This window comes from Physeter macrocephalus, chromosome 14, assembly GCF_002837175.3.
Source record: "Physeter macrocephalus isolate SW-GA chromosome 14, ASM283717v5, whole genome shotgun sequence".
NCBI classification, from domain to species: Eukaryota; Metazoa; Chordata; class Mammalia; order Artiodactyla; family Physeteridae; genus Physeter; species Physeter macrocephalus.
The window spans coordinates 44720817-44746864 of record NC_041227.1 but is presented as its reverse complement, the minus strand read 5'-3'; the positions used below and the strand labels follow the sequence as shown (position 1 = coordinate 44746864).

At 46.7% G+C, this 26048-nt stretch overlaps 1 protein-coding gene across 1 annotated transcript in view; it reads left to right on the top strand.

Annotated features, from left to right (window-relative positions):
- Positions 1-3366: 3366 nt before the first annotated feature.
- The window catches only part of RIN2 (Ras and Rab interactor 2), a 238228-nt gene continuing 215546 nt past the window's right edge, over positions 3367-26048 (top strand). The window contains exon 1 of the mRNA XM_028498655.1: positions 3367-3481. The gene's annotated coding sequence lies outside the window, so the exon portion shown is untranslated. The remainder of the gene's footprint in view (positions 3482-26048) is intronic.

The window sequence follows — 26048 nt, the reverse complement described above, 5'->3', positions numbered from 1 at the left end:
ATGGAAGATGTTAACACATCTGCCCTAAGTCCATTTTATTCAAGAAGGTGGGTAGGGGAGAAGGCAGGATATCAATTAGGAGATTGGCAAAGAGAATAGTAAAAATAAACGACATCGAGGCTTCCCTGGTGGCGCAGTGGTTGAGAGTCTGCCTGCCGATGCAGGGGACACGGGTTCGTGCCCTGGTATGGGAAGATCCCACATGCCGCGGAGCGGCTGGGCCCGTGAGCCATGGCCGCTGAGCCTGCATATTCGGAGCCTGTGCTCCACAACGGGAGAGGCCACAACGGTGAGAGGCCCGCGTACCGCAAAATAAATAAATAAATAAATAAATGACATGGAGAATTAGAATAAATATAAAAAAAGAATTCACATTTAATTGGTATTCAAGTTCAGTAATAAACAGTTTTGAACAACTACTATATGCTAAGTATGAACTAGATTATGGGGGGCGTTTAATAAACCTTCTTTTCTGATAAATATGGAATTTTTTTTTCAAAACAGATGATATACTAGGTCACAAAGAAAGCCCCAATTAATTTCAGGGTGGCTGTGGGGATTGAGCAAGGTTGTTACCCATTACCACTGCAGATGAAAAAATAATGGCCATCATTATTATCAGGATTACGGTACAGCTCAGACCCTGGAGTACAAAATCACTCTTTTGAGGTCATTCTGTGTGCACAGGACACTCACCTCTACTTGCCCTGCTCGACAGAGGAGAGAAACAAATTGCTGAGTTGCCAGCTCTGGGCAATGCTTCCAGACCAGTGCTGCTTGGTTTACTCTGGAAGGGAAATAACTTAATTAGAAATGACATTTTCTTGGCTGGCTGGTCCTCAGCTGACAGAAGTGTCCCTGGAGCACTTGTGATCTCTGCGGCTGATTGGAGCGCACCTTGCCATCTCCAGGGACCCAGAGCGAGAGGCCAAACCTGCCGAGTGTAAGTCCCTGAGAGGGTCCAAGGCTTGTTATTTTAGAGTTCTTTGGTTTTTTTCCTGGAGTTTTCTCTGACCACCTATCTTAAATCGCAGCCTCCCCAGCACCCTCTCTTTCCCCTCACCCTAGGTTAATTTTCTTCCATGGTATGTTTCATCAACCATGTCACATATTTTCCTTGCTTGTCTGGTTTCTGGTCTCCTGCCCCATGAGACCATGGGTTCCAGGAGAACACAATGTTTTATCTTTTGGTTCCCTGCTATACCCCCAGAGCCTACAACAGTGCTTGCACATACACAGTTGCTACTCAATAAATAGTTCTGAGGAATAACCCCAAATCCATCTCTACAGTAAGATGTTTTCCGGTGGGGGGTGGGGTAGAAGACAGGGCCAAATGGGCCCCGAGTTCTGGAATAGATTGAGCCTGTGTCCACAAGACGAAGGAAGTTTTCAGGAGGGTGCCTGGAAAGGGAGACAGGGAAAAGAACAGGAAGAAAGGAGCAGAGGCCATACATGTTCAGCATTTACCTAGGGCACTTTGTCTACAAAACACAATCAATCCGGCAGAAGAAGGGAGAGAAGGAGGAGAGATGTGGCACCAGGTCTGTCTCTGTCTACTTCTCCCTTCTGCCAACGTATCCAACCGCAGAGGAATTCCTGACTGTTCTACCTGCAAAATAAATAAGAATCCATACTTCCCTCCAGCTCCAGTGCCACCACCCTGCTCTGTGCCACCTTCATCTCCAGCCAGGATTATCTCAACAGTCTCCTAACTTGTTTCCACCTTTGCCCCTTACAGTCGACTCTCCTATACAGCATCAGGACCATCTTTCAGCAATATGGCCAGACCACATCACTCCACTCAGACCCTCACGATTTCCAGCCAGCGGCTCAGAGCCTTTGCCCCTAGTTCTCTCCCCAGGTATTCCCTTCCTCACCTGCCCAAATCCCACCTTCTCAAGCAAGCCTCCTCTGACCACCCCACCAGTTGGATCCCACACACTGCACCACACACTAGCACTCCCCATCCTCCTTATTTGGCTTCCTTATTCTACTTTTTCTTTGGTTCCCTATCACTGACCTCTTCTACCAGCCCAGATAATTAACTTATTGATGTTCATGGTTCACCCTCTGCCCCTGCCCCCCAAGAAGGCCAGCTCCACCAAGGCAGGGAGATCTTTGTTTCTAATCAATAACAAAGATCTTTTCATCTTTTGTTCCCCAGCTCATCCCAAACATTAGAGCAGTGCCAGGCACATAGCAGGTGCTCAATTCTTTGTTGAATGGTTGACTTGGAACAGAAGAGAAGCACAGTGGGCTATGTTTTCCTGGGAGCTGAGCTGATTACAAATGAAAAATAAATTTGGGGATTTTAGAAGGCAGGATTCACAAGAGCCGACACCAGTGAAATCTAAGTCGCCTCTTTGGCTACTGGTCTGAAGCAGAACAGGAGCAAAAATAAGGTCTTTGTCCGTTTGTTTCCTTTTTCTGCTGTCCGAAACAGGTGTCTTTGCGGTTTTTTTTTTGCGACACCAGCTACTTCGGTAACTCTAACGCTGTTAGGTATTTCTCTGCAAAGGTGCTCTCCCCAGCGGGGAAGTGGGAAAACTCAGCAGCTCACCAGGGACCCGCCCGATTCGGAAGAAAGACGACTGCTGGTTCCTGGCCCACAACCGGCCAGCAGCTCCCCGCCTGTCCGCGTCGCCTCCCCAGGAGTGATAAAGGTTTCCCAGCGCGGAGCCAAACCACATCCCTCCTCCCCGCCGCTCTCGCTCCCGCGGGGCCGGAGCTGGGTGGCCCTGAACACACAGAAACCAGCCCAGGCGGCCCCCTACCCAGCGAGGACGAGCAAAACACCTCGCGGCGGGGACACGGCGCGGCCAAACCGGGGACAAAGGGCCGCGCCCACGCGGGCCTCCCCAGCTGGGGCTCCCAGACCGCGCGGCGGATCGGGGTCCGCTGGGGGTCGGCGGGGCTCGTCACGGGAAGGGGGTGCAAGCGTGTGTGCTGCTCTGTGATGGGCGGATAGAAAGGAGACTGGGCCCAGTCTCCGAGAACAAAAGTCCGGTCCTCCCCGGGGAGTGAGAAAAGCCGGGCGGCGGCGCCGAGGCGGGGCGGGAGCCGGGCCAACCAAGTTCGCTCCGGGTTAGATCAACTTTCTAGTCCAGCTCTCCTTCCTGCAGCCTGGGTCCCAGGTCCCCGGGTGAGCGCAGAGGCTGCGCGTCCCCGCAGCGGCGGGTGGGCGGTACCGGGGGCGCTGGGGGCCCCGGTCGCGCAGGCGCCTTCCTCGCCCCCTCGGATTCCCCCGCCCCGTCTCTCCCGAGCTCGGTAGGGCGGTTGGGGGAGGGGGGATGGCTAGAGCTGGAGCCGAGGCAGGGCGGGAGGCAGACACAAAGCCCTTCCCTCGCCTCCACCTTCCCCTCCTTCTCTTCCTCCTCCTCCTCCTCCTGCTCCTCCAGGGCGGGGAAAGTCAGCCCCGCGCTAGTCCGCGGGGCCACCGGTCGCCCCCGCCTCCGGGACCTGCGGGGAGGGCCTGCGCGAGGTAAGGGGCGGCGGCAGCGGAGACCCCACCCCCTGTGCCCGCACCCGGCGCGCCAGGAGGCTCCTAGACTGGGGTGGGGGCGTTGCGGGGTTTGAGGCACGGGTGCTGCCCCTCGCACACTCCTCCCCTGAGGCCTGGGGGCAGGGCGAGCGAGCGGCCTCGGGGGTCTTGGGGACGGGCGGGGGAGGGGAGAACAGAGAGTGGGGGCGCCGGGACGGGGGCAGGGGTGGGCTTCCGGGCAAGGATCTTCAGCGGACCTCTGCCGGGGTGGGGGTAGTGAGGGGCCGCCGAGGCTGCGGGCGCGGGCGGCGGAGGAGGTAGAGACTTTGGTCGAGTTCTACCTGCGGGGACGCCTACAGGGTGTCAAGTGCGCTCCGCGCCGGCGCGCGGGGCCCGGAGCGGGGTCGCACGCCCGGGTGCCCGGCGCAGACCGGGTACGTGCGCTCAGCCCGTGAGCGGGGCGGACGCTCGGGCTAGGGATTTCCTCCCCCGGAGGGAGAAGCCGGACTGGGGGCAGTGGGGCTGTCGCGGTGATTGATGGCAGGCCGAGGAAGAGCCCGGGTTCCTGCCGGGAAGCAAGGGGGCCACTTTCCCACTTTGAGGCCTCCTCGCCCCCCACCCCCACCCCCCGGGCTCGGCCTCCACCCTTGGCCTCGGCTCCCACCAGCGCAGCGTCCACCCACCCGCGCCCCTCGACGGCCGCGGGACGGCGGGGAGTTTGCAGAATTCAGCTTTAAACCCTGTGATGTGTTGCCAAGAAATACAGGGCGCGACCGACCCCCTGGGCCCTAACCGGCGCCTCGCTTCTCCTCCGAGCTCTCAGATCCTGGGGGGGTGGGGGTGGGGTGGCTTTTCTAAGTCAGCAGAGGAAGCGGCGCACGAACCCGAGTGCTGTGGAGCGGTAGTTTCTTGCAGGCCTGAGGGTTTCATGCACAGTGGGATTTCTTAGGAACATGCTGTCGTCAACAAGGAAACCCCAGAGCACTCTTCGGACCAACAGGACTTTGTAAATATTGCAGCAAAAGCAAACATCTGGCGGAACTCGGTCATTAAGAAGAATAGTGTTTTGATGCAATATTGAAAAACATCAAATTTCATGTAAAAAATACACCGTGAACAAAATATCAACATTTTACATCAAGTCCGGGTTGTGGTTATGACCTTGCATCATTGTTCAATGGAAGCAGTGTTTCCAGTCGCCCTCAGTTTATCTGGACCCCACCTGGGGGTTTATGAGGCTTGACAGTGGCATGCAGCAGATTATGCAATGCCGACTTTGTATATAGTCATGGTTTATTTTGGTTTTACTATGAAATTTTTTTAATTGAAGTATAGTTGATTTACAGTGTGTTATTTTCAGGTTACAGCAGTGATCAATTATACACACACACACACACACACATATATATATATTTTTTCAGATTCTTATCCCTTATAGGTTATTTTTTTGACTGTGGAACTCTTACTAACTTTTTACCCAGTTCAAATATGCGAGAGTATTTTGACAAGTGGACATAATGTTGCGCATTTTCTCCTTTCCAACGTGTCTAGAACAATCGTGCAGTCCCTGCTCTGGCACCTCCACAGAAGGCATCGGGGGCCGTGGGTTGGGAGGGGCCTGGGGGGAGACTCACATTTGGGACTCTAGAAAGAAGGCTGGTGGTTGACAGGAGCCTTGGGGTTTGGGGACCCTGCTTTCAGCATTTGGAGTCTGGGGACGTGAGAAGACCAACATGCTACCGTGACCTCTTTGTCTGGAGACACTGTCCCACAGACAGGTTATCTGAGTAGAGAAGGAGCCCTAAAATAGTCCACCCTTGACTCCCCACTCCCATGCAGGGGCAGATGGGAGCAGCTTGACTCCCAGGTCTGTGGTATGTGCTTGTTTAGAGATAACTTCCCAGCAGCCCCCTTTTCCCGGCCTGAGGTCCTCCTCCCCTTCGCCAAATTCAAGGGCCACTACCCACAACAAAGAGGAGTTCCTTCTCCAGAAATACCTCTTTTCAGAGGTAAATCCTCCCCCTCTGCTTGGAGGAGACAGATAACTCATTTCTCCTCTCTCCGAGGGCAGTCAACACTGGGAGGTCAACCTCAACTGGGCCCAATCAGCACACACCGCCTGCATTCCATCATTTTGCTCTTTGTCCCATTCCCCTTGTATATCCAGTCTTCCTGATGATCCTTCAAGATTCCTAGTGGTTTCAGCTGGGAAGGATTCCCTGGTACGGCACCAGAATTCCTTGGGTGTGTATTACTTATGAGCAATACGCAATGGCCGCCATTTGCCCACAGTGAACTTCCTAAGGGTGAAAGCCAGCTCCTAGTTCTAACACTTAAGGAATGGGTGTTGAACAAATGAACAGAAGTATCCCCCTGTAAAAAACATTTTGAGGAGTTACAGGGCAATAAGTATGTCCTTAGCAGATAATATATTTTTTAATGTCACTATTATTGCTCTTGACATTTTATTTTTTAAATATTTATTTATTTATTTGTCTGCACCAGGTCTTAGTTGCGGCATGCGGGATCTTCGTTGCCACGTGAGGGATCTTTAGTTGCAGCATGCGGAATCTTTTCGTTGTGGCATGCAGGATCTAGTTCCCCAACCAGGGATCGAACCCGGGCCCCCTGCATTGGGAGCATGGAGTCTTAACCGCTGGACCATGAGGGAAGTCCCAGCAGATAATATTTTTATAGTGCTTTATAAAATGCTTGTCCAGATAATATCTCAGTTGTTTCTCACAACAATACTAACAATTCCATTTGGTAGGTGGGAAAACAGGCCTACAGAGGTCAAAGCACCAAAGTTGGAACCAGGGCTCCAGGCCCAGTAATCATTTTGCTGAACCACTGCTGACTTGCTAGAGGTGGCCCTGCTCAGATGCACATCCCACGCAGTGTATGTCCAGAGCAGAATTTACACAGTGGTGTTTTAGGAGGCGGTTTTACTAAGGAATTACTAGAGGTACTCGGGTAAAATGCTTTAGAGAAATGCTAGTGTTAAGCAGGTTTTCCACTGCATGACTTTTCAGTGCCTTTATTATCATTATGTGCATTGGGACTCTTTAGGATGACTCCATAACATGTAATGTTTGCCAGCTTCTTTGGGCCGCAGAACCATGGAACATCTTCCGGATCCAGTGTTCTAAGGGGTCCACCTGGGGAAATGTTGCTTGGTTCACTCAAAACCTTCTGACATCTAGGCAGTGTTCAAGGACCACTAGCGTGCAGAATAGTAAACAAATGTATGTTCTGGACATTTAAAAGGCACAGTAATGCCCCCTTGTAAATTTAGAGTAAATTGTTGGTTCCCCAGCTTCTGTGCATCTGATTAACGTGAGTCAGTTCTCCTGGGTTTGATCAGATCTGAGGGAACTGGAGGAGTTGGGTAGACAATGCAGACAGGCCCTAGAGAGCATGGGCCCTTCATGCTGCCAGAAGCAGGCAGAGCTCACCCAGCCTCCCCGGAGAACCCCTCAGATGCAGCTGTTTCTATGGAGTGGCCGCTTAGGGCCTCTTGTCCTGATGGTGGCTCGTCTTGGTTGACCACACCACTGAGTGGGAAATACGGTTGCCTACCTTCTTCTCTCCCTGGGAGCTGTGGATCCTGTAGGGCATCCATGTCTACATTTACTCATGAAGAGGAAGTGACAGTCACTGTCTGAGTGCCTGGGATCAGAAACAAAGGGCTGCTGATGGTCATCCCTCATCCAGGTCCCCCACTGCAGGAGGTGCAGCCCCCAATTCAGACACACCCATTGTTTGAAATTGTTTTGAATTAGAGCGTGCCTGCAATCTACTGTTAGGTACTTTACACAGATCAGTAACCCTGGCTGTTCAGGCTTTATTGCATTTAAGAGAGGAGATGAACAGTGGATTCCAGAGTTCGTATTTCAGGGATTCAGAGGAGAGTGGTGGGTTAGGAGGAGCCTTGGGAAAGGTGATGCCATGATCAGAGAGAGGCTGGGTGAATTTAATGTCCATCTGTTTTTGGATGGAGACATTTCTAGGTTTCCAGTGCTGAGCAAATTATCTTCCAATTTGTTTCATAGATTTTTCCAAAGCACAGAATCCAAGTAGCTCATTTAGAGATCTGTAATTGAATAGGGTGGTGTCACAGAGGTCAAGGAAAGGAATGTTTTGAGAAAAACGGACCTATCAGATGGGGTGGGTGTTCATGAGAGGGTGTGTGTGTGTGTGTGTGTGTGTGTGTGTGTGTGTGTGTGTGTGTGTGTGTGTGTCCTTCTGCATGTGTGGCCAAGGAAGAGGGTGGGGAGGAAATACTGAGTGTGATTTCCAACCTGCTGAGTTTTGAAGTCCTGTATGTTACCTGATAGAAATTGTCAATAACCAGCCAGAGTCAGGGAGTCACTGGGGTGCTGTGGGGACTGGATCAGGGGAGTTGGTGAACTTACCCAGAGAGAGGCCACGGGCCAAGCAGAATGTGGTCAAGGTAGAACATAGAAGCCCACATCCAGGTCCAGGGAAGGAAAGAGAAAGAGCCTGCATTGATGATGAGCCGGACAATCCAGAACTTTCAACCCACTAGTTCCTGGCCAGCATGTGTTGTGATTGACCAGGGCCCAGGCTTACCCCAGGTTGTGAATTTTTTTTTAACAGACATCATATTAATTTCAGGTATATAACTTAATGATTCAATATTTCTATATATTGTGAAGTGATCACCATAAGTCTAGTTAACATCCGTCACTGTTGAGTTACAGAATTTTTTTTCTTGTGATGAGAACTTTTAAGACCTATTTGCTCTTAGTAACTTTCAAATATGCAATACAGTATTATTAACTATAGTCACCATGCTGTTCATTACATTCCATGACTTATTTATTTTATACCTGGAAGTTTGTACCTTTTGACCATCTTCACCCATTTCTTCCCCGTCCCTATCCCCTGCACCTGCAACTCTGGCAACCAGCAATCTGTCCTCTGTATCTATGAGCTTGGTTGTGTGTGTGTGTGTGTGTGTGTGTGTGTGTGTGTGTGTGTGTGTGTGTGTTTTTAAGAGTCCATATATAAGTGAGGCCATAAGGTGTTGCCTTTCTCTGTCTGACTTATTTCACTTAGCATGATGCCCTCAACGTCCATTCATGTTGCTGCAAATGGCAAGATTTCATTCTTTTTCATGGCTAGATAATGTTCCATTATATATATGTACCGCATCTTTATCTGTTCATCCATCAGTGGACACTTAGGTTGTTTCCATATCTTGGCTATTGTAAATAATGCTGCAGTGAACATGGGGTGCAGATATCTTTTCAAGTCAGTGTTTTCATTTTCTTTGGATAAATACCCAGAAGTGGAATTGATGGATTATATGGAAGTTCTAGTTTAAATTTTTTGAGGAACCTCCTTACTGTTTTCTATAGTGGTTGCAGCAACTTACATTCCCACAAATAGCACACAAGTGTTCTCTTTTCTCCACGTTCTCACCAGTATTTGTTATCTCTTGTCTTTTTGATAATAGCCATTCTAATGGGTGTGAGGCGATATCGAATTTCCCTCATGATTAGTGATGTTGAGCATCCTTTCATATGCCTGTTGGCCATCTGTACATCTTTGGAAAAATGTTTGTTCAGATCCTCTGCCCATTTTTTAATCAGATTGTATGATTTGTTTGCTATTGAGTTGCATGAGTTCTTTATGTATTTTGGATATTAATCCCTTATCAGATATATGATTTGCAAATATTTCCTCCCATTCAGTAAGTTGACTTTTCATTTTGTTGATGGTTTCCTTTGCTGTGCAGAAGCTTTTTAGTGTGATGTAGTGCCACCTTGTTTGTTTGTTTATTGTTTTTTTTGCCCTTGCTTTTGGTGTCAGATCCAAAAAATCATTGCCAAGACTGATGTCAAGGAGCTTGCCACCTATGTTTTCTTCTAGGATTGTTATGGTTTCAGGTCTTATGTTCAACGCTTTAATTCATTTTGAGTTAGTTAATCTTTGTGTATGGTGTAAGATAGTGGTCTAGGTTCATTGTTTTGTACGTGGCTGTCCAGTTTTCCCAACATCATTTATTGAGGAGACTGTCCTTACCCGTTTTTAAAATTCTTGGCTCCTTTGTTGTAAATTAATTGACCATATATGTGTGGGTTTATTTTGGGGCTCTCTTTTCTGTTCCATTGATCTAATGTGTCTGTTTTTATGGCAATACCGTACTGTTTGATCATGATAGCTTTGTAATATAGTTTGAAATCAGCAAACTTGATGCCTCCAGCTTTGTTCTTCTTTCTCAAGATTGCTTTGGCTATTTGGGGTCTTCTGTGGCTCCATACAGATTTTAGGAGTGTTCTAAATATTTCTGTGAAAAATGCCATTGGAATTTTGGTAGGGATTGCATTGAACCTATAGATTGCTTTGGGTGGTATGGGCATTTTTGACAGTTTTGTTAGTTCTTCCAATCCATGAGCACAGAATTTATCTTTCTGTTTAATCCCCGAGAAATGTGGAGTGTCAGCTGAGAGTGTGAATAGAACCACGTCAGTTAATACTAGCAAAGTGACTCAACAGAATTATCACATATTGAATGAATGAGTGATTAAATGACACTGTTTTTGGTAGTAGAAACTTCTAAAACTTGCTAATGGTATGGTGAAAGTCTAAACAGAGCCATTTTTCAGAAGTTTCTTAAAAGATAAAGTTGGATTTGAGGAGGAGCAGGGGATGAAGTTATGGGCACTCCATGTGAGATGTCTTATTCTGGTCAAGAATCTTTGGTGGCAAGGAACCCCATTAGTAACCTTGAATAAGCCCAAAAGTTGTAGGAAAGTTTATGAAGGTATGTCGATTTGTTTAAGCCATCATTTTTTTTTTTTTGCAAAAATCTTTATTTTAACACCTAAAGGAAAGAATCACATGTCCACTCCAATAGCTTTACCGGCTTTTTAGCAGTGATTTAAATGGTGTTGCTGTGCTTCATAGTGTACAAATGAGAAACTAATTTAGGAATTGCATTACCAAACTCGGGTCTACTCGCCCGCCACACAGCAAAACCAGTCTACTGACACCAAGTTGTGGTGAAGGAAAGTGTGGTGTTCATTTGCAGGGCACCAAGCAAGGAGAATGCCCGTGCTCAAAATACCTGAACTCCCTGATGGCCTTCAGACCAGGGTTTTTCAAGGTAACATTAGGGGTAGGGGTCATAGGCTACATGGTCAGCTTGTGGACATTCTTCTGATTGATTGGTGGTGAGGTGACAAGGTGATGTTTCTGGAATCTCAATCATCAATCTTCTGGTTCCAACGAACATGTAGACATCATGTAGTTGCCATCCTCCACCTGGGTGGGGGTCTTAGTTTTTGCAAAACAACTCAAAGATATGCATCAGATGTTAGCTATATCCCTTGAGGAGGAACTAGGAGTCCTGCGGCTGTTTTATGGCTGAATTGTTGTTTAAGCTATTATTACTTTTCTTGTTGGACTGCTTTTCCTTTGTTTCTGCATTTTCTCACTTCTCTAATTATTCACTACCTGACTGTGCTCTTTGGAACTTGTGGAAGGCCTAGGAGACTAAAATTTTTTTACAGACAAAAAGTGCGGGACTCTGAGGTCTCATACCTCTGAAGGCCCTGCGGGGCCCTGCTTGGTTTCACGTTTTCTAATTACTGTGAGCTTCTGTCTCATTTGTATTTGATCATGACTTGTGGTCAAGTGACAGTCAACAGAGTTATTATGTAATTCCCCCACTTGCTTGAAATTCTCGAAAGTTGAGCATTTTAAAGATAAGGCTTGGTGGAAACATTTGTATTTTACCATTTTTAATGAGTTAAGTCTATTTTAATTGAGTTGGTTAAGTCTAATTGAGTAGGTTAAAATTGAATTAAGTCTATTTTAATTGAGTAGTAAATGAGATAAACAACAGATATTTTAGATTTCATGTATATGATTTCATGTGTTAGGTCAGACATGCAAAATACAGAAATCCAAACATTCAGCTAGTTGAAATATTAGCTCAATGAACTTTATTTGCTTTAAAAAGCTTTTTTTTTCCTTTATTGAAGATATCACCACAGGTTTTATTACAAATATCTAACTCCCCATTGCATTTAAACTCAGGTTTGAGTACAAGAACATTTTTGAAAAATGAATTGAGGCAGATGTCTCCCCTGGATGGTTAGGGAGGGGCACCTTCACAGGTCAAATTGCTCCTGGACCCTGTGTCCCCAGAAATCAGCCAAGACCCCCCATGACCCCGCAGGGCCAAAACCAGAGACCTTATCTCTGTAACCAGCCTGGGGTTTGTCTGCCTTCAACATGTGGTGACAGAAAGTGAGATGTCATCTAAACAACCATCCTCGTCTCACGATCCAGACTTTGTTCAACTAAGTGCTGTGCATTCGTGACTTTTTATCACACAAATACTTTAACTTTCCATGTAGTCAAATGCCTGTACTTTTCCTATGGATTTCTTTAATTGGCTCCTGTGCACAGAAATCCTTTCTGCATCCTCAGTCAGGGAGCCATTTACAGTTTCTTCTTATTTTGATGCTTTCAGTTTTACAGATGACTGTTGAAATTCATTTGGAATCACTTGGCAGATGGTTTGTGAAGTAAGAATGCAACTTAATTCTTTTTGTTCCCCACTAGTTTACCCAAAGGCCCAGCGTCATTTGGTGAATAAACCCAGCTCTCCCCAACTCTGTAAAACATGCTGTACTTGGCTGAGCAAGTCCCACTCCACTTTTTGCCTCTTTATCTTTCTTTCCTTTTTCCCCCCAGGTTTCCTTGGCAATGTTGGCCTTAATTCTTCCCATTAGTTTTATTCCATGGCATTAGTTTGGAATTGTATTAGGCCTAGCCACTGATTTGGGAAGACCTGAGACATCGTTTTTGATCCTCTTCCCCCAGTAGTTGAATTAGAGCCTGTAGGCGTTTCTTGTGCAGATTCAGGCCTCACTGATTTCCTAGGCAGCAGGGTGCCTGGGGAAGAAGATACAAACCTGGGCTGGTCCTGCAGGGTTGTGGCTGCTTTTGGTTTCAGTGTTGCTGGGAGGTGTGGGTCCTGGCTGACTTCCGGGATGGGGGCCAAGGTTCCTTTGGGATCTGACCTCTGCAGGTATCCCTCTGTAATTCCCGGCCTGAAGGGCCCCTGGCCTTGAAGGGGATACTTACAAACACTGGTGAGGACGGGGCAGGGTGGTCAGTGCTCCACTCATGTTACCGAGTCCAAGCTCATACTGCTTGCCACATGACAGGCCAGTAAATCAAGAGACGGGTTGTTGGGGGAAGGAATAGTGACTTTATTTGGAAAGCCAGCAGACTGAGAAGATGGTGGACTTGCATCCCAAAGAGCCATGCCCCTCTCTTAAACTCTGTTTCCCTGGGACTGTGGTACCTCCTGGGGGTGGAGTCATGTCAAAGAGCAAGGGCTGGCAGATGGCAGCGACCTCTTTCTTCCATTCAAGGGTGGCGTGGGTGCACATAGAAGGGGCACTTCCTGCTCTCCTGGGTGTCACAGAGGAGCACAGTGGAAGGCATTAGCTGGATGGACGGGGTGGTGGGTGTTAGCTGGTATCCACTGGGTTTGGGGTAGAGGAGGGTCCAGTGCAAAGAACGAGAACCAGGAGGAGTGGGGACGTTTGGGGGAAGAATGCGTCACTCACTGTGGCTCCACTAAGGACCCGAGCTTCCCTGCCTGTGAAGTGTGGAGAGAGGGAAGCCGTGGTCCAGACCCTCTGAGGGCTCCTAGACCAGCGAGGCAGGTGCTGCACATGCGGGACCAGCAGAGGCCGGCTTAGGGCAGCATCAGGTCCTGAAGACCCAGACCATGTGGATAGATGGAGAGGGTCTAGGAGGGAAAGCTGTCATCAGCTGCCCTGGGTGGAACAGCTCAGGCCCTGCGGGGAATTGTGCTCTATTTTTTTTTTTTTTTTTTTTTTTTTTGCGGTACGCGGGCCTCTCACTGTTGTGGCCTCTCCCGTTGCGGAGCACAGCCTCCGGACACGCAGGCTCAGCGGCCATGGCTCACGGGCCCAGCCGCTCCGCAGCGTGTGGGATCTTCCCGGACCGGGGCACGAACCCGTGTCCCCTGCATCGGCAGGCGGACTCTCAACCACTACACCACCAGGGAAGCCCTGTGCTCTGTTTTTGATCGAAGCAGAATCTCAGCTTCCTTTGTCTATAAAAGGAGATAAGGGGACATCTTCACAGGAAAGTTCTGGAGACAGTGTGGGACCCAGGAGAGTGGCCGGATCCGAGGCCAGCTTACTGGACGCAGGCATCGTTGTGCCCCCTCGCGGGTCAGTCTTTGGCTGAGGGCTGCCCCAAGCGCTTCTGGCTCCTGCACGCATTCCGAGCAGGGCCCGTCAGCCTGAAGGCTGTCCTCTCGCAGAGACAGGGGCGCCGGCGGTGGGAGGGAAGATGTGTTTGAAAGTGGTACAGGGACCCGCGCAGACCTCGGCCTGGGACGCTTGTTCTCAGCCCCACAGAAGCCGGCAGGGTGGGTGGTTGGAAGATGGTCCCTCCTCCATTTCTTGGAACGGTGCGAGGCACAGGAGTTTCTTCCTAACCCTCTGCTGTGAAGGATAATGTGTGTGGCTTACTGGCCCACCAGAAACCATCTCTGAAGCTACCCCACCATGTTGATTTCCCTCAGTTCTGCTGCAGGTATTTATGCCCTCAGATCTTATTGGAAATAGTCAACATAATCACAGGATGCCTGTAACTATGCGAAGAGCCTTCGTGGATATAGTTAACCCTTGGTTTCTACCACTGTTGGCTCCCAGTTCCTTGAAGACTGATGAGGTATAGGACAGGGGACATTGAGAACCTCAGGGAACTTTAAGATCTGAAGAGCTTCTTAATCATGTCAGGAGATGACAACATAAATCCTCACTGTCCCAGCCAGTCATTAAATACACGTGAGCGGGCTTCCCTGGTGGCGCAGTGGTTGAGAGTCCGCCTGCCGATGTGCATTCGTACCTGCACCTTCCATCCTTTCTGTGCTGGAGTCATCCTCCCCCTCCCACCCCCCCAGTTCTGATAGTTTGCACCAGCCCCGCAGTGGAAGCGTAAGACCATGGACTTGTGAATTGCTTCAAACTAGCCAATCACAGGAGGCTTCAGAGATGAATGAAACCCATTACTACTAGGGGCTGCAGTTCAACCTGCAGATCCTCCCGTGATAAGGAGTCCACTCATCTGCTCTTCTGAGAACCCAGCAGCTGGAATAAGGGTTGAGACAGAGAAGCCAGAATTACATGACAGTACCACGTGGTCTGAGATGAGATTTTTTTTTTTAAATGAGTACAGTTGATTTACAATGTTGTGTTAATTACTGCTGTACAGCAAAGTGACTCAGTTATACATACATATACACTTTGTAAAATATTCTTTTCCATTATGGTTTATCATAGGGTATTGAATATAGTTCCCTGTGCTATACAGTAGGACCTTGTTGTTTATCCATCCTATATATGCTAGCTTACGTCTGCTGACCTCAACCTCCCACTCCATCCCTCCCCCAACCCCCTCCCCCTTGGCAACCACAAGTCTATTCTCTATGTCCGTGATTCTGTTTCTGTTTCATAGACATTTGTGTCATATTTTAGATTCCACATATAAATGATATCATATGGTATTTGTCTTTCTCTTTCTGACTTACTTCACATAGTATGATAATCTCTAGGTCCATCTATGTTGCTGCAAATGGCATTATTTCATTGTTTTTTATGGCTGAGTAGTATTCCATTGTGTGTGTGTGTGTATGTATATATATATATATATATATATATAATATATATATATATACACACCACATCTTCTTTATCCATTCATCTGTCAGTGGACATTTAGGTTGTTTCCATGTCTTGGCTATTGTGAATAGTGCTGCTGAGAACGTAGGGGTGCGTGTATCTTTTTGGATTATAGTTTTGTCTGGATATATGCCCAGGAGTGGGATTGCTGGAACATATGGTAACTCTATTTTTAGTTTTCTGAGGAACATCCATACTGCTTTCCACAGTGGGTGCACCAACTTACATTCCCACCACAGTGTCGGAGGGTTCCCTTTTCTCCACACCCTCTCCAGCATTTGTTATTTGTGCACTTTTTAATGATGGCCATTCTGACCAGTGTGAGGTGATACCTCATTGTAGTTTTGATTTGCATTTCTCTAATAATTAGTGATGTTGAGCATCTTTTCATGTGCATATTGGCCATCTGTATTCTTTGGAGAAATGTCTATTTAGGTCTTCTGCCCATTTTTGGATTGGGTTGTTTGTTTCTTTGTTTTTGAGTTGTATGAGCTATTTGTATTTTGGAAATTAAGCCCTTGTAGGTCGCATCATTTTCAAGTATTTCTGAGATGAGATTTTAAACATTATGATTCAAGCTCTCAAGAGATCTATCATCAGATCTAATTTTAACTATCGATATAAGGTAGATATATCTCTTTCTTATTTTTTTCCTAAGGTATTTTTCATTTAGTGTAAGTATCAAGAAACCATTAAAATAAGAATTGCAAGAGAAAAAAAATGATCAACTGTAAGGGTAAAAGAAAATGAATAGTGTGAAAATGTAGCATTTTCACTTCTGTTTTTCCATAAGTCCATTTAAAGTTCTGGGTCTTAGTTGTTGTTTACTGTTCTGTGGGATTCTCTATACATCCTGTGAAAGTATGGAAGGCTTCAGGGTAAGCTGTACTCAGTTCTTCCAGAGAGAGAAAAAGAGCCTGGCATAAGAACCAAGACTTCGTAGTTCTCAAAGATTTTGATGCTTTTATAAATTAAACATCATTCTAGAAACAGAGATAAAAATCAATAAATTATGGCAAAGTAGTTGTTGAAGGTTGACTGAACTGAAGGTACTTATACAGCTGCATGATTAAGTATTATTTAATTTAGCAAAACTGCCTTTGAGGAAACATTTTTTGGTGAGTGCTAGGAAAATGGACCAAGCTATTAAGCCATTTGACTTCAAGCACGTTTACACACCATATGAAAACCCAGCACAGAAGCAAGGAGAAAACCCTCTGACTGATAAAGCATTTTCCAATAAACTTAACATTTAACAGAAAAGGTCTTTGGATGGACGGTGAGGGGACACAATCCGCCTTGCCCTCTGTCTCGAGGAGGGGATGTGGAATCTTGTTTTTCCTGCAGCGTTGCTTTGGCTGGGCCACAACCATGCTCTACAATCCATTGACCCTGCCACCTGGTCACTGCCCCTCGTCCACGTCACATCCTCACCTGCGTCCTTCTCAGCCTGGATCTCCGGGTCTGGGGTCATAGCTATTCCTTTGCATAAACCTTAATTTTCTTGTCTCTCTCAGGGGACTCCCCTGACTGAATCCAAACCCTGGTCTTTGTCTGCACCAGGCAGGCGGACAGGCTGGAAAACCACGGACGCGTTGAGGGTTCGTGGCCGTTGATCTCACGGGCTCCTGTTCCATTTATCCGTCCATCCACTCTCCTCTTCAGATCAGATTTGACAGACTTAAAAAAAAAAATCACATTCACATATATATGGGAGGGAGATAAAGTTTCAGAAACTAACACTGCTCTGATGTTTCCTTTTCCCTTCTCTCTGATCCTATCCTATTTCATTTACTTAAAGTGTGCTGATGGTGACCTTCTAAATCGATTTCACAGCCCACTAATGGGCTTGGAAAAAAAGAAGCCCTGGACTACTTCATGCTGATTCCTCCCATCTAGAACCTCCCACGCACTCCTCGCCCTCCTCACTCTCAGTTGATGACCTTACTTTTTATTTCACTGAGATGCTAGAATTAGAAGAAATTCCATGACTCCTGCCCTGAAACTACCAACAGACCTGCATCTGGATGCACCTGCTGTGTCCCCCTCCTGCCACGATGGATAGCTCATCTGTCCTCTTCTCTGGGGTCCACCCCTGTGCTGGTGCAGTGGACCCCAACTTTTCCCCATACTCGAGGACATCCCTCCCACAGTGGCTCCCTCTGTGTCCTGGATCACCAGTTTCCTGGTGTCTCTACCGACTCACTTCCGTCCAGGTACAGTCATACCGTAATATCACCCATCTTTAGAGAAGCTTCCCCTGACCCCACACCTGCCTCCCACTCCTCCCTCTTCACAGCGGTGTGCTCCCTGTCTCTACTCCCCCATCCATTCTTTCCTAGACCCACTCCCATCAAGGTCTTGTAACCCCATCTGACCTTGTCAGGGGCACCCGTGACCTCCATGTTGCCAAATCCCGTGGCCAGTTTTTGGTCCCCATCTCCCTCTATCTTCCAGTAGCATCAGACACAGGTACCCGCCCTTCCTTCTTACAAATACTTGGCTTTCAACACCACACTTTCTCTTGCTTTTCCTGCTTCGCTGGGGGCTCCTTCTCAGCCTCCTTTGCAAGCCCCACCCCCCGCCATTTCCTTAATCCCTGACCATCCAGTGCCTTGGGGCTTAGTCCTTGGTCTCTTCTAGTTGATTCTTCCGCCAGGCGATCTCATCCGGCCTTGCTGCTCTCAATCCCACCTGCGTGTGATGGTTTCCAAGTCAAGCCTCCCCGAAACTGCAGCTGCTGTTGGGTGCCCAGTGGCCTCTTGGGTATCTCCACTTGGTGGGCTCATAGGAATCTCAGACTGGATGTGTCCCAAGCGGACTCCTTGTCCTGCCCACCTGGTCCTGCCCCCTCCTCTCATATCCCCGGTTCATCCAGTAGCTCCATTCTCCCAGATTTTCAGGCTCAGCACCATGGACTGTCCCCCTACCCCAATATCTTGCATCCAGTCCAGCAGCAGGTTTGATAATCTCTGCCTTCAAGCAATATCCCTGAGCTGTCCACATGTCACCCGCCCATTGCCACCACCTCTAAGCCCCCATCGTCTCTTACCTGGAGTCCTGCAGTGTCCGCCTGACGCGTGGCCTTGCTCTGTTCTTGCCTCCCTGCAGTGTTTCTCTCCACGGGGTACTCACAGCCGCCTTTTAAAAACATGTCAGTGCCTTTCCTTCCAGTTTTCATCTCACTCAGAGTAAAATGCACAGCCTTCTCCACAACCCGCAAGTCCCTTTATGGCCAGGGCTCAGCACCCATCTCCCCTTCCCTCTCGCCCTCCCAGGAGGTGGTAAGTCTGCCCCAGTCCCAGCCCTGTCTGGCTCCTCCTTAGCCAGGGATGGGCTCCCTCCAGATCCCCACGTGACCCGCCCTCACTGCCTCTGGTCTCTCCCGAGCATCACTGCAGAGACGGTGTCCCTGACCGCCCCGTGAAAAACAGCAAATCTACCCACGCCCTCCTCTGTTCTCCCGGCATCTGTCTGCACCTGACAGGCACTGGGCAAGTCGGGGGTTTGTCTGGTTTATCCCCAGAGTAGTGCTGGCATATCTATAGCAGGTACTTAATAAAAACTTGTTGAATTAAATAGTGAAGGCGCAAAGAATCTTGAAGCTTGGGCGGGGTGACTAAAGAGCCAAAATATCCCTTTGGGCTAAAAATAAAAGTACGCCTGTTGTGAGGCAGCTTTCCAGTTTCCTGCAGGAGATGCTGCCCGCTAGGCTGCACCAGCCCGGGGCACGGGGGCCGTGCTGTGGAATCAGGAAGAACACGAGCCTTGGAAGCTCTTTCTCTTGATTCTTTTCCCCAAACCCTGGAAAAAGTTTCTGCAAGAGAGATTTTTTTAAGTGTAAGTACATGCGGTGCTCGACTTTAAGACAGAGATAAAGACATTTGGAAATTTGAATGCAGCTTCCAGAAGGATCGGAGGGATGTGCCGAGGGACTGGGATGCTTACAGCTAATAAAGGCTCCGGACCCGGGAGAGTTGCTTCCGTCCTCCTGAAGAGGACGCCGCCCTGCAAGCCCCAGTGACAGACAAGTTTCGACCCACGTGCGTGACCGGAGGGGCCAGGCAGGACCGCTACATAATTTGCGGGGCTCAATGCAAAATGAAAATGGGGGCGCCCTGGTCAAAAATTATTAATAATTTCAAGGAGGTGTCAGAGCGTTAAACCAAGAGTGGGGCCTTCCTGAATGCAGGGCCTGTGCGACCACACGGGTCACATGCCACGGAGCTCGCCACGGGCCACGTGAGACGTGAGCATCTGCTGACCAGGGCTTCAAGGTCCAGCTGACAAGCACACCAGCCAGGGGCACCGAGTGCCTTTGAGGTGGTTACCCCCTGTGTTGTCCCCTGGGACACAGGAAGTGGTTTTATTTTCCCTCTTTTTTCAGATCGTAGACCCGAGGCACAGAGAGGTTAAGTAACTTGTCTGTGGTCACAAAGGGTGAAAATGGAAGAGCCGAAATTCAAACGGGCTCTGTCAAATGCCAGGACCTACACACTTAGCCACACCCATCACATCTCCAGAGCATCTCTTTGTGGAAATCTGAAGGTGTATTAGAGCTGCCGTAACCCCCTCTAGAGGTGCCAAGGACAGAACTGGGCTGGGCCCCTCTCCTACCTTCTGGTGGCTTTGGGCAATCCTCAGCCTGAGGACACAGGGCTCCAGTCTCCACCTGCGTCCTCCGGTGACGTCCTCCCTCTGTGTCCACACATGGCCTTCCCTCTGCACGCGTCTGTGTCCAAATTTGCCCTTTTTGTAGGGACCCGGGTCACACGGGATTGGGGACTTAAAGACCTCATCTTGACGAAATCAGCATAGACCCTGAATCTTCCAGGCCATCGTCACAGTCCAAGCCATCCTCTCGTCTTGTGAGGAGGAGGATGAATGTCGCCCCATGTCTGCTGGTTCCGCATCTGTGGAGTCAACCAACTGCAGATCAAAAATATTTTTTAAAAATTCCAGAGAGTCCCAAAAAGCAAACCTTGAATTTGCTGTGTGCCAGCAACTATTTACATAACATTTACATTGTATTTACATCTGTTTCCATTGTATTAGGTATTATAAGTAATCTGGAGATGACATAGTATATGGGAGGATGTGCCTAGGTTATATGGAAATACTACACCATTTTATATAGGGGACTTGAGCACCCGTGGATTTCGGTATCTGAGTGATTGTAATAGGATTTTATCTTAAAAAGATCACCCTGACTGCTGGTTACAGAAAGGGTTTCAGTGAAGCAAGAGTGGCCACAAGGGGACCAGATGGGAGAGTCTTGTAATCCTTCAGAGGGTGGCTTTGGGTTCTCGGGAAGAATCAGAGGCACTGTTTAGAGAAGACCCAGCAGAGCTCAATGATGGATTTGCTGTGAGGTGTGCAAAGAGGAAATCATCCGAGATGGCCCCGGGCTTCCTGCATTGACCACTCGGGCTAGCGGAGGTGCCACTGAAGGAGATCGTAAACCTGGGAGGAAAAGGCGTGACAATGAAGAGTCCCCTGTTGTACGTGTTAAGTTTGCAGTGACAATGGGAACTCAGGCGGAGGTGTCAAGGAGACTGATTCCAGGGTCTGGAGCTTAAGGGAGCTTTGGGCTACAAACCCACAGTTAGCCGTTTCAGTATATCTAAATCCAGGGGAGGGTGACATTGTCTATAGAAGAGGTATGGAGGTGTTGTCCTAGGGTTAGCTCATGGAGCAGGATGGTCATAAGTGCAGAATTTTATGTTTCTTGATGTGGTGACCGGAGTCTGAAAATGTTGCAGCTGAAGGGTTGCTGCTGGTTCATTTCTCTTAACTGCTTATCTTCCCCACAGACAGAGCCCCTCTGATAGTTGGGACTCATCTGGCGCCCTCTAACACACGGTTTCCGAGTCTGATAGAGAAGGGCCTTGGGGCTGAAGAGACCACTTGATTTTGTCAATAGAGTCCTGAGGGCTGACTGAACTAGGCATCATGGTGAGAGCTGACCTTTATTGAGTCTGTGCATGTCTCATACCCCACACAGTCCATGCACTGTCTTTTCAAGTGCTTGCACCAATCCTGAAGATGGGTAGTCTTCTTATGCCCATTTGACACTGGGAAGATGGAGGCTTGGACAGCATGAGTGACCTGCTCAAGGTCAAGCTAATCAGGGCTGGAACAGTTTGGCCCCAGGTGTATCCATGGACAGAGCCCAATTCTCCGAGTCAGCAGACTGAGGAACTTTCCATCACGTGACCCACCGTCGTGCAGGTGGGTGTGGGACTCGGTGCATCCGGGAACCTGTGTTCCCCCCACCCTCCCTTGTCCGAGCCTCCAGCTCGGCTCCCGCCACAGCTGTAGAGAAATGCAGAGAATTGCTCAGGAAATCTGGTTTCACAATTTCCCCCGAAATAGAAATACTTAGCACAAATATTTTTGTGACGTTTATAGTTCGTTAAACACTTTCCTAGGCATTCTCAAACCTCCATCCTTTCTGTGCCCTCAAGTCTACCAATAATTTCTTTGCAGTGAGTTGATGAAATAGGAAAAGGGGTGAAGGGCAGCAGTGGAGGTGTGAAGGCACACATGTACCGCCCCACCCCACCTTTAACTATCTTCTCTCTTATTTGTAAGGCTGTATTGCTGGTGGACCATCAAATTCTTTAACAAAGAAAGAATTTCAACTAATAGATTGGTTATAGTTTTTTTCCCTTCTATTTTAATTGTAAAATATAACAAAATTTACCATCTTCACCATTTTAAGGGTACAGTTCAGCAACATGAAGTATATTCAGATTGCTGTACATCCATCCCCACCTTCCATCCACAGAACTCTTTTCATCTTTCCGAACGGAAATACCCACTAAACAGTAACTCTCCATCCTTCTCTCTCCAGATCCTGGCAACCACCACTCCACTCTGATTTTTTGTCTCTGATTTCCACAACTCTAGATGCTTCACATAAGTAGAATCATACAGTATTTGTCTTGTGTATTGGCTTATTTCATACAGCATAAATGCTATGTATTTACCACATGAAATCCTGGCTTATTTCACTTAGCATAATGTTCTCAAGGTTCAACCATATTGTAGCACATGGCAGAATTTCCTTCCTTTTTAAGGCTGAATAATATTCCATTGCATGTAATACCACAGTTTATCTGTTAATCTGTCAGTGGACACTTGGTTGCTTCTGCCTTTTTTTTTTTTTTTGTGGTACGCAGGCCTCTCACTGTTGTGGCCTCTCCCGTTGCAGAGCACAGGCTCCGGACGCGCAGGCTCAGTGGCCACGGCTCATGGGCCCAGCCGCTCCGCGGCATGTGGGATCCTCCCGGACCGGGGCACGAACCCGTGTCCCCTGCATCGGCAGGCGGACTCTCAACCACTGCACCACCAAGGAAGCCCCTCTCTTCTGCCTTTTGACTATTGTAAATAATGCTTCTCTGAACATGCAAGTTCAAATATCTCTTTGAAAGAGATATTTGTTTTCAGTTTTTAGGTGTGTATACCCAGAAGTGGAATTGCTACATCATATGGTAATTCTATTTTTAATTTCTTGAGGAGCTGCCATACTGTTTTCCATAGTAGCTGCACCATTTTGCATTCCCACCAAGAGTTCACAAGGGTTCTGATTTCTCCACATCTTCGCTAACACTTGTTATTTTGTTTTTGTGTGTGTGTGTGTGTGGTTTTTTTGGGTAATAGTCATCCTAATGGGTACAACATAGTATCTCATTGTGGTTTTGATTTACCTTTCTCTAATGGTTACTTATGTGGAGCATCTTTTTATTTGCTTGTTGGTCACTTGTATATCTTCTTTGGAGAAATTTTTACTGAAGTCTTTTGACCATTTTTAAATCTAGTTGTTTGTTTTTGTTGTCAGATTGTAGAAGTTCAGTCTATATTCTGGATATTAATCCTTTATCAGATACATGCTTTGTACATATTTTCTCCCATTCTGTGGGCTGCCTTTTCACTCAATTGCTTGTGTCCTTTCCGGCACACGTGTTTTTTAATTGTGATGTAGTCCAATTTATCATTTTTTTTTTCTGTTGTCTGCTTCTGGAGTCATACCAAGAAATCATTGCCAGATACAATGTCTTAAAGTTTTTCTCCTATATTTTCTTGCAAGAGTTTTATAGTTTTAGCTTTTACACTTCGGTCTTTGATCTGTTTTAATTTTTGTATATGGTATGAGTTAAGGGGCCAGCTGCATTCTTTTGCTTGTGGATATCCATTTTTCCTAGCACCATTTGTTGGAAAGACTGTCTTTTCCTCATTGAATGGTCTTGGCACTCTTATTGAAAATTATTTCACCATATATGCATGGGTTTATTTTTGGGCTTACTGTTCTAATCTGTGGGTCTTTTTTGTCTGTCTTTATGCCAATACCACATTGTTTTGATTACTGTAGCTTTACAGTAAGTTTTGAAATTAGGAAATGTGAGTCTTCCAACTTTGTTCTTCTTTTTCAAGATTGTTTTGGCTATTCAGGGTTTCTGGAGATTCTATATGAATTTTTCAATTTTTGCAAAAGAAAATATGGTGTTGGTATTTTGCTAGGGATTGCATTACATCTGGTTAGTATTGACATCTTAACAATATAAATCTTCCAATCCATAAACGCTGAATGTCTTCCCATTTATTTGTGTCTTCTTTAATTTCTGTCAGCAACATTTTGTAGTATTCAGTGTATGTCTTTTGCCTCCTTGGCAAAATTTAAATTTATTCCTAAGTATTATATTCTTTTTAATGTGATTATAAATGGAATTGTTTTCTTAATTTCCTTTTTGTACTGTTCATTTTAAATGTATAGAAATGCAACTGATTTTGTGTGTTGGTTTTGTATCCTGCAACTTTGCTGAATTCTTTTATTAGTTCTAATTGTTTGCAGAATCTTTAGGATTTTCTAACATATAAGATCATGTCATCTGTAAACAGAGATAACTCTTCTTTTCTTTCCAATTTGGATACCTTTTATTTCTCTTTCTTGCCTAATGCTCTGGCTAGGGCTTCCAGTACTGTGTTGAATAGAAGTGGTGAAAATGGGTGTCCTTGTCTTATTTCTGCTCTTAAAAACAGGAGGGAGTGTTTTTTAATCCTCCTCCATCCTTTAATCCTTCTCCATCATTAACAGCAAAGTGTTTTGGATTTTTGTTTGTTTTTTCATTCTGTATGAATGTGAAGCCTTTAAAGGGGCTGAGGATGCAGGCAGAGGCTGTGGAAATCCTGGTGAGGCGGGGAAAGGAAGGATGCTGATGGGCATTGCTAAGGGAAACACAAGGAAATGGGGAATAAGTGTGTGGCTGAGCCGTGCCCCCAGGAGTGGGGTTACACCAACTACTGGTGGCCTGGTCCATACAAGCTCCTTCCCCTCTAAGCCCAGGGGACCCCTTCCCCATCCCCACTCCACCAGGGCCCCTTCTGCCTATGGCTCCCTGCTCACCTGTCTGCTGGGGTCTTTGCTCCAGTGGAGAGCCAGGGTAGGGTAGCCCCAGTCTCACTGAGGAAAAGGTCGTTTGGAACCTGAGCTCTGCTTTCTTCACATTTTTTCCTCCACACAGGAAGTTTTAAATCCCACACTCCAGTTACCATAAAATGACACCACAGGGATTAAACAGGCTTTTATAAATTGTTGATTAGATTTGACACCGCCCCCCAACATAGCCTGGAGTTTCCAGAAAATGACGATTTTAAACTAAACCCTCAAGTAAACTGGAGCCATCTTGACTCATGGCAGAAACATTCACCAGTATTTTTCTCTAACTTTATATTTGTTTCCAGCTGAGAATCAACCTTCTTTGTGATGAGGGGGATTTCCTGTTTACATGAACTCTTTCATGGCTCTGGTGCAGTTTTCATTCCACAAGAATTAAAAAATACGGTGAAAAAAAACCCAAAATGCTCAGGGGGAGCAAAGCCTTGCTTTGTGGCATCCCTGGGCTTTTACTTTGCTGGTTTTTTAAAGTCAGATTTCACTCTCAGAAACAAAAACATAATTGAATATTGGGAGACTTGGGACCTCTGATTACAATGGACACATGCTACACTCCAGTCCTATGGGGTGTCATTTTCCTCCAAATCTAGTGAAATTCCCAGAAAAGCAGATAATGCTACAGAAGCTATATTTTCAATGGAAAAGAAAAAAATCATGTCTCTGTTTGAGGTCTAGCTGAATAGATTTTTATTTGTTTGGAAAGGAAAAATAAAGTCTCCTGATACAGAAGTGATAACTTTAGAAATGCAAGGGATATTATTGCCCTTGGGCATTTACAAATTTATAAATTATCTACATGAACGTGCTTCCTTGACATGGGTTATAAAACAGGTGCAGTATTGGTGTTCAGACAAGATGGTGAATTAAATTTGCATAAGCATTTATGTAGACAAAGAACTTTAGATAACAAAAGACCCTAAAAATCGTTGAATCCTAGCACCTAACTTTACAGAAGGGGAACACCAAGTCCTAGAAAAGTTAAATTATGTGTCCAGGTTCTTACAGCTCACATACTTCACGTCTGAGGACCTGTGGGCCATTTATTTAGATGTTGCTGGGGTGAATAATAGTTATGTTTGATTTTAATCTCACATCACTAGTTGCTTTTTGTCCCCTTTCTGGAGAGAAAGCAGTCTAATCTAGCAGGAAAGACATTTCGTGTTTTTGTTTGTTTTTATGAGATATGAGAGATTGTAAATTGTACTTTTATGACTGAGTTGTTTTTACCTATTTGGATTTTTCTTTTTAGTTTGTTGCTTCCCATGTGTTACCTGCTCTAATTTCAAACATCTTTTTCTAATTTTTTCAAATTAAATAAGTAAAAAACAAAAAAACCCCCAGA